The sequence below is a fragment of the Triturus cristatus genome, chromosome 9, assembly GCF_964204655.1.
Source record: "Triturus cristatus chromosome 9, aTriCri1.1, whole genome shotgun sequence".
Taxonomy (NCBI): Eukaryota; Metazoa; Chordata; class Amphibia; order Caudata; family Salamandridae; genus Triturus; species Triturus cristatus.
Window position 1 is genome coordinate 452,543,463 of NC_140592.1, and position 15,070 is coordinate 452,558,532.

General features: G+C 47.6%; 1 protein-coding gene across 1 annotated transcript in view; it reads left to right on the forward strand.

The window, feature by feature from the left end:
• MAP3K10 (mitogen-activated protein kinase kinase kinase 10) overlaps positions 1–15,070 on the forward strand; it is a 222,796-nt gene that overhangs the window by 132,094 nt on the left and 75,632 nt on the right. The gene's annotated exons all lie outside the window — the stretch shown is intronic.

Below are 15,070 nucleotides of genomic sequence, written 5' to 3' on the forward strand. Positions count from 1 at the left end.
CTTTGTAACACGGAGCCGTAAAACCACATTTTCAAGAAGCAGTGGAATGGAATGTGCAGTACGAAGGGTGTGTAAATGACCTTTGTGGTGCGACAATTTCTCTGGAGATTTATTGTTGAGCTACCTGATGACTCCAAGGTAAGTCACAGGGCAGATTCACAGAGTTTTAGGTATAGATGTCAAAGTATGGAGTGCATAGGTTACATTTACGTAGGTGCACAAATTGTTCACATTTTCACAAACATTGGACCTGATTCACTAAGGTAAACTTATACATTTGTGTAAGTTTACGCTTTTTCATTACTCACAAACTGTATTTTAATAGTAAGTTTACATGTTAGGAGACACCGCAGCAGTGGCGGGAAACATGGCTCACGGTTGGAGAGGCAGGCACGGGGTTCGTGAGGGGGGCAGGTAAGTAAACTTACCTCGAGGCCGGGTCCCACTTCTTCTCTGCTGCTGCTCTCCTGCCTCCGACAGGAACAGGAAGCCAGGCTCCCTCCCCTCAGCCAATCACAACGCTGCAATTGGTCTGAGCACCGTGACACGGCGCACAGCCAGGGGATGTAGGGGTGGGCTTGTTCTCCATCCAGGCTGTAATGCAGCCTGCATGGAGATAAGGGAAGTGCGCATGACTGGTTTGGGCAGCCTGAGAGGGCCGACCAAACAGTCATTGCACACTTTGGAGTGGGCAAACCACTCCTCCCCTGCCTTGCTCGGAGAGCAGAGCAGCCCCGCTCACCCACACGCCGCAAAGCAGACGAATACGTCAGGAAGCATAAAATGATAATAACTCAAAGTTATTATCATTTTGTGTTTCTCTTCTCTGCACTGCTTAAAAGCAGTGGGGCGATGCTTCTCCACCATAGTGGAGGAGCCGCCCATGCTCCGCAGTCAGGTGAGGTTTTGAGCACATAAAAAGATAGGCCTGTCCTATCTTTTTATGAGCGGAAGTCTCTGCCCCGACTGCAGAGTCTCCATGCTCATAAATGCACTATTAAAATGTAGTTTTGTGAATACTGAAAAAGCATAAACGTACACGTACGTTTACCTTTGTAAATCAGGCCCATTCACTTTCAGCCCAGCCATAATTTAATGTATGTGGTTGGAAATTGTCCAGACTTGTGTATTCGTTTACCTTGGAAAATAAATTGTGAACCTGCAGTGTGTTCACTCCTGAGATTTTGTTTTATCAAGTACTGTGATCTGCTATGTCCATTTGGTTAAGTTAAAATGAACAAAGGCTGTTTAAGGAAAGCCTAGACTAAAATATTGATGTACCAGTGCTGCAGCATTTTCAGGCACAGGCTGATGCTGGTTGTTAACTCTGTATAAACCATAGATGACGTAACAATGCTGGGCTACCCAATGAAAAGAACCGTTCACCAAGGTGTTTGTAGCCAATTTCCTGCAGACCAGTGCCGGATTAAATCCTGTGGAGGCCCCTAGGCAGTTGAAATTTCTGGGCCCTCCTCGCAAAGTATCTCCTAATACTTTTTTAATTTTACCAACGAACAATTTTAATAAACCAATTGTATTACACCAATACTGACAATTAACAATTATTAATGTTACTAAACAAAAATTAATTGGAAACAATTTAAGAAACATTTATTGTAATTTTCTTTCAAGATCAAATCAATATTACTTTGATCTGTTGTCTCGGGCCCCTAAAAGGAGTGGGGCCTATAGACCGGTTCCTACTTTGCCTGTTTGGTAATTTTCGAACTGCTGCAGATGTACGAAGTGGGATAGGGAGAAGGTACATTCTATTGTGAGATGGGTCAGAAAGGTTGAACCCAAAGTGTGGTTAACGAGATCTGGGTTCTTCTACCTAAGACACACAGTCTATTGCTATTCAAGAGGCTCGCATTACATGGATATCTTTAGCAATAGCCCGAGGGACTACAGAGCATTTCTAACTGAAACCATACCCAGACCTGTAACTCTCCAGCTACCATCATCTGATATATATCCAGTATATTAGTCCTGATCACTTGTAGCACTAGTCCTTAGAGATAGTTTTTAGGTCTTGTCTGACCCAGCGCTTGCGCTGGTCTGGCGAGACTTTAAGTAAGGGCTTCAAAAAAAGCTATCGCCGGCTTCAGCTTGCAGTGCATGTGCGCGGGCGCGCGCTTGAGCAGAGGCATCATATGGTATTCCTCATGCTCATTAAGCACATCGCTCGCCTCGTGCTTGATCGCGATCACTTTCACTTTTGCGGCCACGCGCACACCACTCCCTTTATACTCTTTTTTTCCCTTGTTACATTGGTGTCCTAGACAGAGGTAGCAGTAGGGAAGGGGCGTGTGAACCGTCGCTTCTTCGTTCAATTCATTGAAGCTGCGGGATCGACTGGTCAGGCAGAGGGAACTCAAGCTCAGCTCCGCATCAGCATAAAGTCTCAACGTGCCAGCTCTTCCCCCCCATGTCACCTTCCCATTTGCTGTTGCGGTTCCCTAGTTCTTGTTTAAGTAGGTTTTGCCCCTGTTAAACTTATTAAGAGAGTTGACCATTTCTGTCAACCCCCACCCTTTTCAAGAGCAGTTGTACAGCCACATCTGTCTCAGGTTTCGCAGAGTAACATACCAATGTCAGCTTACCTCTCTGAGCAGCGAGGCACCAGTTAGACCTTCCCACTGGCAAGTTGTCTGACCTGGCTCATTGATGTTCTTAACCATGCCAGCCAATGTGCGATATCCACCACCTGCCTGAACCTGGGGCAGCACCAGAGCGGTAGCTCAAGTGTGTGCACGCTATGACACAGACTTCTTCGGGTACTTGTTTCCAACACCAGTAGTGGCTGCTACTGGACGGGGGTGGTGGCGGGGGGGGGGTAGGATATGGGAAAAAAAATGAAAATAGGTCTTACTTGAAACTGCCGGCTGCTGCCTCTCCTCTGCCATCTTCCTTCTTCCTGTCTCCGATCCCAGCCGGCAGCAGGAAGCACCCGGGCACACAGGCTCCCCTGAGTCAATCACAATGCTGCAATGCAGTGTTGTGATTGGTCTGAGCGCATGGTTCGGCGCTCAGATAGGGACAGGGAGCATGTGACGTTCCTCACCAGGCTGTGTAATTCAGCCTGGTGGGGAACATGCAAAGTGCTCATGACTGTTTGGCCTGCCCAAGAGGACCGGCCAAACAGTCATGCTCACTTAGGAAGTGCAAACCACTCTTCCCCCTGCTCTGGCGAACCCCGCCCGCCGCTGACTGCAATTGGAAAAATAGAATGATAATAACAATAAGTTATTATCATTTTATTTTTCAGCAGTGGGGCGATGCTCCAGCCGCCTCAGCATAGGAGCTGACGCTGTCCATCACTATTTAGCTGTGCAGCAGACTCCTAGTACTCGAGTGCTAAATAAGCATTCGCCTATTGTAGTAGCTCTCAGCTTGCCATTGGTATTCCCATTTTTGGAGTTTACCAATAGATTAAACCATGTGGTCACCCACTGTAGTTGTGCTGCCAGATAATGTTTCACAGTTGGGCGCTTCCAGTCCCTTCTTCCCTGCTATCATTAGAATTAGGTTCTCCTGTGCTCTTGAGAGGATTAGTCGGCATCTGTGTCCTTTCTTTAGTGTGCATCCCCTCTTGTTTGCGAGGACCTTAATAGGGTGCTCCCATTCAATCTTCCATCTGCCATTTTTTACATATTTGTAATTTTGTGCAAAGTATTTCGTTTTGGGTGTGTGAAGTACTTTTACTTTTTTAAGAAAAAACACTGACTGGACATTGATTTGAATGTTCTTTATGATGCTTTGTTCTAAGCTTCTTGCCCGCCGCACATCTCTGAGTAAGCCTTCATCTGCTCTGATTTGCTACCCTGAGAGTCAAGTGCTCAAAGGAGTAATTGCTTCCCCATTTAGGGTTCTGCAGTAAGGGGTCTGCAGGACACCCAAAGCAAAAGACCCCGATTCTCTAACTGGGAGCCCAGTAACGTCTGATTGCCCATGAACGCCCCACTGATATTTCTCACAAAGTTCTGGTATTATTTGACTAAATGTCCAGAGGCATTAATACTTCTTTGAGGACCTGCACAAAAACCAAGCTCTCAGAGGGTATGTATGTAGAAAAATAACAGTTTTCTATGTATATTGTAAAACTACTTAAATACTGTTTGTTGTGTGGTTGTGTGTATGGACGTATATGTTCACATTCAAACTTATGTTCGTCATAGGCATGAATCTGCTTGTGGTCGCATATATGTATTGTTGGGAAACTGTATATATATTGTTTGTGTACTCAGTTAGATGACTAAACTAGTGGGTGAAACCTATTCAGTATTATGGATAATATCAATGTAAACAATGAATTTTAATACTAGAATATGAGCTATTTTTATCCCATAGGATGTGCTGTACTGAATGGTGTTTAAGTTCTCCAGTACTCTTGATCAATGGTAGCAGCCACATCTAAACCAAATTCAGAAGATGTATGCTTAATCTAACCAGCATGCTTATGTTAGTGTTTTAAGATGAATCTGTACATTTACACACTATTAATATCATATTTTTTGTGTATACCTCTTTTTATGGGGCATGCCTGTAAGGTTTGATTCACAGTGGTGCCCTGCTGTCGAGGTACATCATTCTGATGCCTGATTGTTGCCTAGTTTACATTTCAAAAACAAATACATAAATACAATAATAAGTGCTCTAAATTTATGTCCGAATTTTTATTATTGTAGAACTGGAATTTAGAATGGTACACAGAACTCCTATGACTATTAATGCACTTTGGTTTTGCCTTCTCAACACTAGTATATTTAATTACCAGATGACACCACATTACCCGGATACGTATTTTCCCTTATTGGGGTTTTCTTATACAGGTCATTGTTTTTTGGTTTGGTTGTCTATATTCTGTGAGAGATTTCCAGCCACAGATTCTTCACCTTTTGAATATATTTTCTTGGCGTCAGACTGGATCTGGAAACGTTTTAGCAGTACCTCTGTGCGCTGGTAGGTGGGACTGTGCGACTCTAAACTGATGTCTTTTCGCTTCAGATATGACGTGGTAAGCCTGTGTAGGTGAAACTCCTGTGCGCTAACATCAGTTCCTTTCTTTTGACACCACCAGAAGCAGATCTGTAGCTCTGTGTCATCTCTCAGAGACACTTCCCTCAATATGTTGTCGAATTTTCTCCGTGTACAAAAATGTCTCTTTCCCCCCCCCCCCCCCCCAAAAAAAGAAGGATGGTTTTAAGCCCTGTAGAGACTGTTGCCTGTGATCGAGTCATGACTCCAAAGCCTGCAATGGCTGCGCATGGATGAACCCGGAGGCCATCTGGGACTGTGAGGCGAAACTTTACATTGCCACACACAAGAAGACTTAACGATGAGACCGATGTAAGTTGTGGTCCAAGTCAGAGGTTGAATCCCTGTTCAGCTCCTTGAGCCACCGAAGTGGTCTTAGCCATGATCTAAATCATCCAGTATTTCAAGAAAGAAGCACAAGAAATCAAAGGTAGACTTGGCCCTCACTGCGCCATAGCACTCAATCTTCCTCCTGGAGTCATTTTGACTTTGGAGTCGATCCCACAACTGGTTCCAGCAAAACCCGAGTTTCTTGGGCCATCTGCAACTCAGCAACAGATCAGAGTTCTGCATAGCCATGCTCGGACTCTTTGAATCCTCTGTCTCCCTCTTGTGTGCCTTTGGGCCTCAAGAAGCCGAGAGGCCTTCAATCTGGAGTACTGCCTACAGGTTCACTGTTGGCACCAATTTAACTCTCCAAGCCCGTCGCAACACCTCTAGACCCGGTACAGATCCTGCGTCCTCCACTTTGGCTGACAACGATGCCTTGGACTTCGAGGCCAGTACTGAGTCAATCTACGCTGAATGTGGAGATACCCATGGTACTGTCCAACTCTGTCTGCGCTGTTCCGACCTAGACCAAAGCTGCACCTAAGGACAGTTGAGCATTGATTCCTTTACATGATCTGCCACCTGCACAAGGGAGACAACTCACCCTATCCTCACTTTTCAGCATAGACTCAGACAGTGATTATAATGTGGGTAATGAATTCGCTCAGCCCTATCAAAACAACAATTGGTATGATGACTTGTAGGAGGCTAGTGGTACTTTCCCTGAAATGGGCCTTCTCTAACCCCATCGTCCAGCCACTGAAGAACCTGCTTCCTGCTGCCCCAGTAATGCGTATGGCGGACAAAGTCCTTGACCTCCAGCTCTCCATCTTGGAGGTAAAGTGAAATGTATTGACATAATTTCTTCAGCTGGGTCAAACCTTTGATCCTCTGATCCTCTTCTACCGTCTAATGAGGCACTGACACCTTATTAGGAACCTGGGCCTCCAGTCAACAGGCAAATAGCGAGACACCATCCCCTGCACCTGGTGACCCTTTGTTCTTATCTCAGCACCCTTCCCTGAAAGCTTGGTGGTGCAGACATCCACAAGCAGATCTAACCCCAACACTTTTCCGACTGCTCTCTCCGATAGTGAGCCCAAATGGATGGAGACTTTTGGGAAGTGAGTTTTTTCTTCCACCAGACTTGCTGTTTTTTCAGTTAATTCCAGCTGGTTCCTGGGTCACAACTCCTGCACCCTTTGGTATTAAGTGGCTCAAGTCCTCGCTGGTGTCCCCGAAGATCTCCAGCCTTTTCTTGCCCAGGCCATCCAAGACAGTTGTGATGTGGCAAAGTTCATAATTCATTGTGGCCTGGAACCCCTGATTCTACTGGGAAAGCCATTGTCACCATGGCCGCCATTTGCAGCCATGCATGCCTGCAATCAACCAGTTCTTTGTTGGTGTCCAATCCTCCCTATAGGCATGCCTTTCAACAGGGCTTGCCTATTTGTTTAAGGCTTTAGAGGGATTTAAGGAGCGCAGCACTTCCTCATACTCTCTGGGTTCATCTGCCTTGCCTCACCAAGTGCACTGACCTTACGGCTCCTTTTGCGCATTTTGTTGAGCTGTCATGTACCGCCAGCCTCAGCAAGGAACTCCGCAGTTTAGCCGTTGAGGTTGTGATGCCCACCATCCCTGCCGCCAAGGTCATCAGGCCACCCGGTCCACTGCAGCCCCACCTGCTAGACCCCTTTAGCGTGCCCTTAAGAGAAGACAGCTACCTGGTGATAGGGTGGATCCAACAATTTTTTCTAGGTAGGCAAGCCAGAACATCAAACAGGTTGGTCCTGCAGATCGTTCACCAGGGATATGCCTTACCAATCCTCTCATCTGCTGCATGCTGCACCTTCTACCACCCCTCTCCGGGACTGACTTAAGACCATCATTTCATTTTGTGGCGGGAGATGCAAGACCTTTTGGCTAGAGGGAATGTTGAGAGGGTGAGTCAAAAAAGGAGAGGGGGACCAGGAGCTGGTTGTGGTCCAATGTCCGTGCTCCACCAATGACAGTTAAATCAATGAGGACATTGTTCCATGTTGGCGGTGAAACAAAAATAGCGATCACCTGCTCAACACAAGTAGAAAGAGAAGAGAAAGTGTAGAAGGGGGAAGGGAGGTAGAAGGGAGAAATTTCCCCAGTCTCAAGGATCCAATCCCGAAGGGGAGGACTCAATGTAGCCTCTAGTTAGCCCTCACACACCCCGAAGGATGTCTTGCTTCATCATTGGGCTTGTTGTTGCTCCTCGTCGGGCCGGCGCTGCAATGCCCGACGGTCCCCCGAAGGGTCTCTTTGTCGGAGGTCTTTTAAAGAGAAAAGCCGTAAGGTGAATGCGGGTATGTGGGCTAAAAAACAATAATGGTGAATCCGAGAGGTAAGTGATTGCGTGCGTGCAGGGTGTGTGAATAAAAATGCCTAGGGGTGTCCAAAAAGTATTATTTTTAATATTGTGGGGCCCCTGGCAAAGTAAAAAGACCAAAAGGTCACAGGGTCACTTATAAGCGCAAGGTGCTAATGTGACTTAAAAAAAGGTCGACATGTTTCACGCCTAATTTGCCCAGGCGGGTCAGTGGCGTTTCATCAGGACCAAACTAAAGTGAGAGGTTGTGCACGGTGAAGACGAGGGTTCCAGAGATTGGAAAGATAACCTGCGTCTCGGAAAGGTAAAGAGAGGTACGGGGCTGCGGGGTACAGTGACCTAGTCAGCAGAAACCGAGAAAGCGTACCAAGCTAGTGTAACCTGTAAGGGGAAATAAACGGGGAGGGGGGGGAGAGAGGGAGGTAAGGGGAAAGTTGGGGTTAAAAGAAAGGGGAATAGAGGGGGAAGGGAGGGGTGACAGACACACATGGATGGTTTAGGCAAAACTGGTACAAAAATAAATAACAGTTTATCGAGAGAACACAGCAAGGGACTGTCTGTGCCCCCGAATGCCATTCACATTTTAGTTGTGCAGTCACACCAGTAATCGTGTCCAAAGGAACATACACAGATGCCAAGTCAGTCGTACAGCATCGGTGTCAGACACACACTTCTAACCGGATGGTAGAATGTCGCCCATGGGTTGTGGGGCGGTGTAAGAGAGGAACAAGACACGTTTAAAATTAGATCGAAATAAAGGAACACATTGTGAAGGGGCAATATCAATGCCAGAACAAACGGCACGTTGTGTGTGAACAGTTAGAGAACATGGCAAGTGATAATGTTAAAAAATGGATGATGACACAGAGGTCAATAAGCATATGGAGTCCACAGAACAAGGGTACGGTCCCACTAAACTCGTGGGTGACGAGTAGTGATAAAACTGACAGCTCAGAGCAAACGCGAACAATATGTCCGTGTCCAAATGGTGAGTATTAAGTAAGCATTCAAAAATACACATATGCATCCGGGACTTGAAAAAACGCATACCAAGATCCTTACCCTTGTGTATGTGAACGGGGGCTTCCTAGGTATTGCCGTGGCTGCCTGCGCCCTATTTGCTGAAGAAACCAAACAGAGTATAGGTAGATTAAAACTGGGGTCCCTAAGCAAGGGTGGGCTGCGCATACAGGATCGTAAGGCGTCTCCCATGCGGAACCTGCGTTAGTGAGTACTTACAGTTGCGTCGGGGGCCGGCTCAGTCAGCACCTACCCTCTGCCAACGGCTGCCTGTAGATAGTGCCGGTAGCATTCAGAGTTCCATTTAAAGCGGTGAAAAGGGCGTGAACCACTTCTTGCTCAGGAGGAAAGACATGGGAAAGTGCGCGCGTTGGTTCTGACGCATGCGTGGGCGAATGTGTCCCGATAGGCGCGCATGCTCAGATGAAAGGAACAAACAAGCGGGGTGCGCATGCGTTCTAAGTTAACCACAGTGCCCTACTCAGAGGTGGACTGCGCTTGTGCGACTGGTAGGGCTCGTGAGTCCTGGTGGTGCCCCGGGTCTGGCAAAAGATAAGAGTGGCGTGCCCAATTCAACTGGACAGGGGGGGGAATAAATAATACGGGGAGAGCCAGAGATCCTCATCCCCTTGGAATGCCCCTTAATCAAGAGCCAGAGAGCCCATGTAGAGACACAGATGTTAAGATATGTGCCCAACGGAGAGAAGGTATGTGTAAGTGGCTGGTTACAGTTCCACCCAAGGTATCTCATCATTGAGTCCTTTCGTGTCAGTGCGGAGACGGAACACCCAACGTTGTTCTTGGCGTAAGAGGGCTCGGGCATTCCAGAAAGGTGTGGATTCTAATATAGTCCATGTTAGTTGTTCACAGTTATGCCCAAGGTCAAGAAAATGGTTAGTGAGCTTGGTGGCTGTTCGTCCCCGTCGGATGGTGCTCTTGTGTTCGCTTATACGTACTTTTATGGGACGTGAGGTCATGCCGACATACCTAAGACCACATGGGCATGTGATAAGGTAGACGCAGTTCTTGGTGTTACAGTTGGAGTGTCCTCGTTGTTCCCATATAAAGTTCTCCAGGGTAAGTTGTTTGCTGTGAGTTGTGGTAGAGCAAGCGTGGCAGTTCCCACACGGATAGTGGCCTGTCACAGGGCCTAGGTTCCACAGTGTGGTGTTCGGTGGAACCCGTCTACTTTGTAATGGTCGCGTGTTGACCAGTCTGTCACGTAGGTTAGATGTTCTCTTGAATGCGAATCGTGGTAGTTCCAGATCCAGTGTGTCGGTGTTCAGAATCTTCCAATTCCGTTTTATGATTTGTTTGATTTTATTGGACTAGGGTGTAAAAGTGGTGACACATGTGATGGACTCACTGGGTGTCTTGATTCTCGTTTCCAAAAGTGTGTCCCTATGGTTGTTACGGGCTCTTTTTCTTGCGTGTCTGACTACCCTCTTGGGGTAGTGTCTGTCCAAGAGGTTTTTTTCAAGGTGGTTTGCTTCGGTCTCATAATCCTGACTGGTTGTACAGTTGCGTCGTATGCGCAGGAATTGGCCGTACGGAAGATTCTCCCGAAGGGCCTTAGGGTGGTGACTGTTAAAGTCAAGGAGACTATTACAGTTCGTCGGCTTCTTGTGTAGTGTAGTCCTCAGGGCGCCGTCCTCTAGGATGATCTTAAGATCCAGAAAAAGATCCTTGAAAAAAACCTCTTGGACAGACACTACCCCAAGAGGGTAGTCAGACACGCAAGAAAAAGAGCCCGTAACAACCATAGGGACACACTTTTGGAAACGAGAATCAAGACACCCAGTGAGTCCATCACATGTGTCACCACTTTTACACCCCAGTCCAATAAAATCAAACAAATCATAAAACGGAATTGGAAGATTCTGAACACCGACACACTGGATCTGGAACTACCACGATTCGCATTCAAGAGAACATCTAACCTACGTGACCGACTGGTCAACACGCGACCATTACAAAGTAGACGGGTTCCACCGAACACCACACTGTGGAACCTAGGCCCTGTGACAGGCCACTATCCGTGTGGGAACTGCCACGCTTGCTCTACCACAACTCACAGCAAACAACTTACCCTGGAGAATTTTATATGGGAACAACGAGGACACTCCAACTGTAACACCAAGAACTGCGTCTACCTTATCACATGCCCATGTGGTCTTAGGTATGTCGGCATGACCTCACGTCCCATCAAAGTACGTATAAGCGAACACACGAGCACCATCCGACGGGGACGAACAGCCACCAAGCTCACTAACCATTTTCTTGACCTTGGGCATAACTGTGAACAACTAACATGGACTATATTAGGATCCAGACCTTTCTGGAATGCCCGAGCCCTCTTACGCCAAGAACAACGTTGGGTGTTCCGTCTCCGCACTAACACGAAAGGACTCAATGATGAGATACCTTGGGTGGAACTGTAACCAGCCACTTACACATACCTTCTCTCCGTTGGGCACATATCTTAACATCTGTGTCCCTACATGGGCTCTCTGGCTCTTGATTAAGGGGCATTCCAAGGGGATGAGGATCTCTGGCTCTCCCCGTATTATTTATTCCCCCCCCCTTTTTTTACACAGACCAGTATGTATAGGGGTTTCCAGATTTTAGTGTGCACTATACACTCGGACATGTCCTGTCCAGTTGAATTGGGCACGCCACTCTGTTATCTTTTGCCAGACCCGGGGCACCACCAGGACTCACGAGCCCTACCAGTCGCACAAGCGCAGTCCACCTCTGAGTAGGGCACTGTGGTTAACTTAGAACGCATGCGCACCCCGCTTGTTTGTTCCTTTCGTCTGAGCATGCGCGCCTATCGGGACACATTCGCCCACGCATGCGTCAGAACCAACACGCGCACTTTCCCATGTCTTTCCTCCTGAGCAAGAAGTGGTTCCCGCCCTTTTCACCGCTTTAAATGGAACTCTGAATGCTACCGGCACTATCTACAGGCAGCCGCTGGCAGAGGGTAGGTGCTGACTGAGCCGGCCCCCGACGCAACCGTAAGTACTCACTAACGCAGGTTCCGCATGGGAGACACCTTACGATCCTGTATGCGCAGCCCACCCTTGCTTAGGGACCCCAGTTTTAATCTACCTATACTCTGTTTGGTTTCTTCAGCAAATAGGGCGCAGGCAGCCACGGCAATACCTAGGAAGCCCCCGTTCACATACACGAGGGTAAGGATCTTGGTATGCGTTTTTTCAAGTCCCGGATGCATATGTGTATTTTTGAATGCTTACTTAATACTCACCATTTGGACACGGACATATTGTTCGCGTTTGCTCTGAGCTGTCAGTTTTATCACTACTCGTCACCCACGAGTTTAGTGGGACCGTACCCTTGTTCTGTGGACTCCATATGCTTATTGACCTCTGTGTTATCATCCATTTTTTAACATTATCACTTGCCATGTTCTCTAACTGTTCACACACAACGTGCCGTTTGTTCTGGCATTGATATTGCCCCTTCACAATGTGTTCCTTTATTTGGCATTTATTTCGATCTAATTTTAAACGTGTCTTGTTCATCTCTTACACCTCCCCACAACCCATGGGCGACATTCTACCATCCGGTTAGAAGTGTGTGTCTGACACCGATGCTGTAAGACTGACTTGGCATCTGTGTATGTTCCTTTGGACACGATTACTGGTGTGACTGCACAACTAAAATGTGAATGGCATTCGGGGGCACAGACAGTCCCTTGCTGTGTTCTCTCGATAAACTGTTATTTATTTTTGTACCAGTTTTGCCTAAACCATCCATGTGTGTCTGTCACCCCTCCCTTCCCCCTCTATTCCCCATTCTTTTAACCCCAACTTTCCCCTTACCTCCCTCTCTCCCCCCCCTCCCCGTTTATTTCCCCTTACAGGTTACACTAGCTTGGTACGCTTTCTCTGTTTCTGCTGACTAGGTCACTGTACCCCGCAGCCCCGTACCTCTCTTTACCTTTCCGAGACGCAGGTTATCTTTCAATCTCTGGAACCCTCGTCTTCACCGTGCACAACCTCTCACTTTAGTTTGGTCCTGATGAAACGCCACTGACCCGCCTGGGCAAATTAGGCGTGAAACATGTCGACCTTTTTTTAAGTCACATTAGCACCTTGCGCTTATAAGTGACCCTGTGACCTTTTGGTCTTTTTACTTTGCCAGGGGCCCCACAATATTAAAAATAATACTTTTTGGACACCCCTAGGCATTTTTATTCACACACCCTGCACGCACGCAATCACTTACCTCTCGGATCCACCATTATTGTTTTTTAGCCCACATACCCGCATTCACCTTACGGTTTTTCTCTTTAAAAGACCTCCGACAAAGAGACCCTTCGGGGGACCGTCGGGCATTGCAGCGCCGGCCCGACGAGGAGCAACAACAAGCCCAATGATGAAGCAAGACATCCTTCGGGGTGTGTGAGGGCTAACTAGAGGCTACATTGAGTCCTCCCCTTCGGGATTGGATCCTTGAGACTGGGGAAATTTCTCTCTGCCTCTTTTCATCTCCCTTCTACCTCCCTTCCCCCTTCTACACTTTCTCTTCTCTTTCTACTTGTGTTGAGCAGGTGATCGCTATTTTTGTTTCACCGCCAACATGGAACAATGTCCTCATTGATTTAAATGTTGAGAGGGTGCCAGCAGGAGGTACGCAGTTGTTATTCTTGCTACTTTCTGGGACCCAAGAAGGACCGATGCCTCCAGCCTATTCTAGATCTGCACCCTCTCTCTGCCATCTTCTGAAAGGAGAAATTCAAAATGCTCACCCTGGCCTAGGTCTTGGTTGCCCTCGAAATTGAATGGTGGCATTGGACCTGCAGGATGCCTATTTCCATATACCCATCCTGCCTTCCCATTGGTGCCTCCTGCAGTTCTTGGTGGGACAGGAGCATTTTCAATTTGTTATGCTCCCCTTTGGTCTCACCTGCACCCCTCAGGTGTCAACAAAAGTGATGATAGCACTCTGTCAGGGGTGCTAGTCTTTCCCTAACTTAATGACTGGCTGCTGAAGGCGGGCTCGCCTCAGGCAGTCGTCAACCCCCACCAGTCTGCGGCGCACCACTTGTAATTTTTGGGGTTCACTATCAACATGCTGAAGTCACACTTGACTCCTTCTTAAAAACTGCCCTTCCTCTGAGACACTCTGGACACAGTTGAGGTTTTGTGCCTTCCCCCTGTGAAAGAGTCCAGTACATTCAGGTCATGATCTAGATCTTTCAGACTCAGTCCTTGATTTCAGAAAGGGCGATGTTTGAGGCTGCTGGGACTGATGGCCTCTTGCATACTGCTAGCCGAACACACCAGGTGGGATATGTGGGTTCTACAGTGGGATCTGAAGTCTTGGTGGGCCCAATAATATGAGAACCACTCTGACCACGTTCAGATTTTGGAAGAGACTGGAACAGATCTGCAGTGCTGGTTGCTGAACTGTGATTAGGTCTGTGGTGGGCACCTCTCCCTTCCCCACCGAGATCTGACAGTAGCGACTGATGCATCTCTTCTGGGTTGGGGCAGCAGGTCAAGGAGAGGTGGAGATCAGAAGCCTCTGGTCCCTGCCAGAGTCCCAATTCCATAACTGAGGGCAATCCACTTGGCGTTGAAAGCCTTCCTTCCATCTATCAAGGGAAGGCTAATACAGGTGCTCACAGAAAATACCACCGCCATGTGGCACTGCAACAAACATGTTGTGGTGGGGTCATGGAACCTGTGCCAGAAGGCTCTTTGCCGCTGGAAAGTGCTAAACTGCCAAGGGGTCTTCCTGGTAGTGAACCACCTGGCAGGCTCTTTTAATGCCAGACTGCCCCTCCGTGAGGATATGCTGTTGCAGTAGCAAGGCCAGGCTCTGCACTCGTGCCTTCACAATCTCCACCATCATGCTTGGAGATTGAGCGGCGACAGCTGAACAGCCTCAACCTTCCTCCAGAGGTGGTTGATGTTATCTTGGCAACCAGATGTCCCTCCACTAAAACTCCATATGCCTGTCATTTTGACAGATTTTTAGCTTAGTGTGGCACTCTCAGATAGATCACCTCCAGGCAAAGTTATTTGACTTTTTGTTATTTTTTGTTTTGGCCTTTGCCTAGCAAGGCATTGCTCTGGGAACTAGTAAGGGGAATCTTCCAGCTCTTTCACCTTTTCTATAGCTGTCAGATCAGCCTTCGTTTAAGTCTCAAGATATGCTTTTCTTAAAATGGTTACAACATCTGTTTCCCCTTCCCTCTTTGTCATGCCACAGTGCAACCTTAATTTGATATTTACGTTCTTGATGTTTACTCCTTTCGAGCTGCTTCACTGCTGCCCCTTGCAGCTTGCC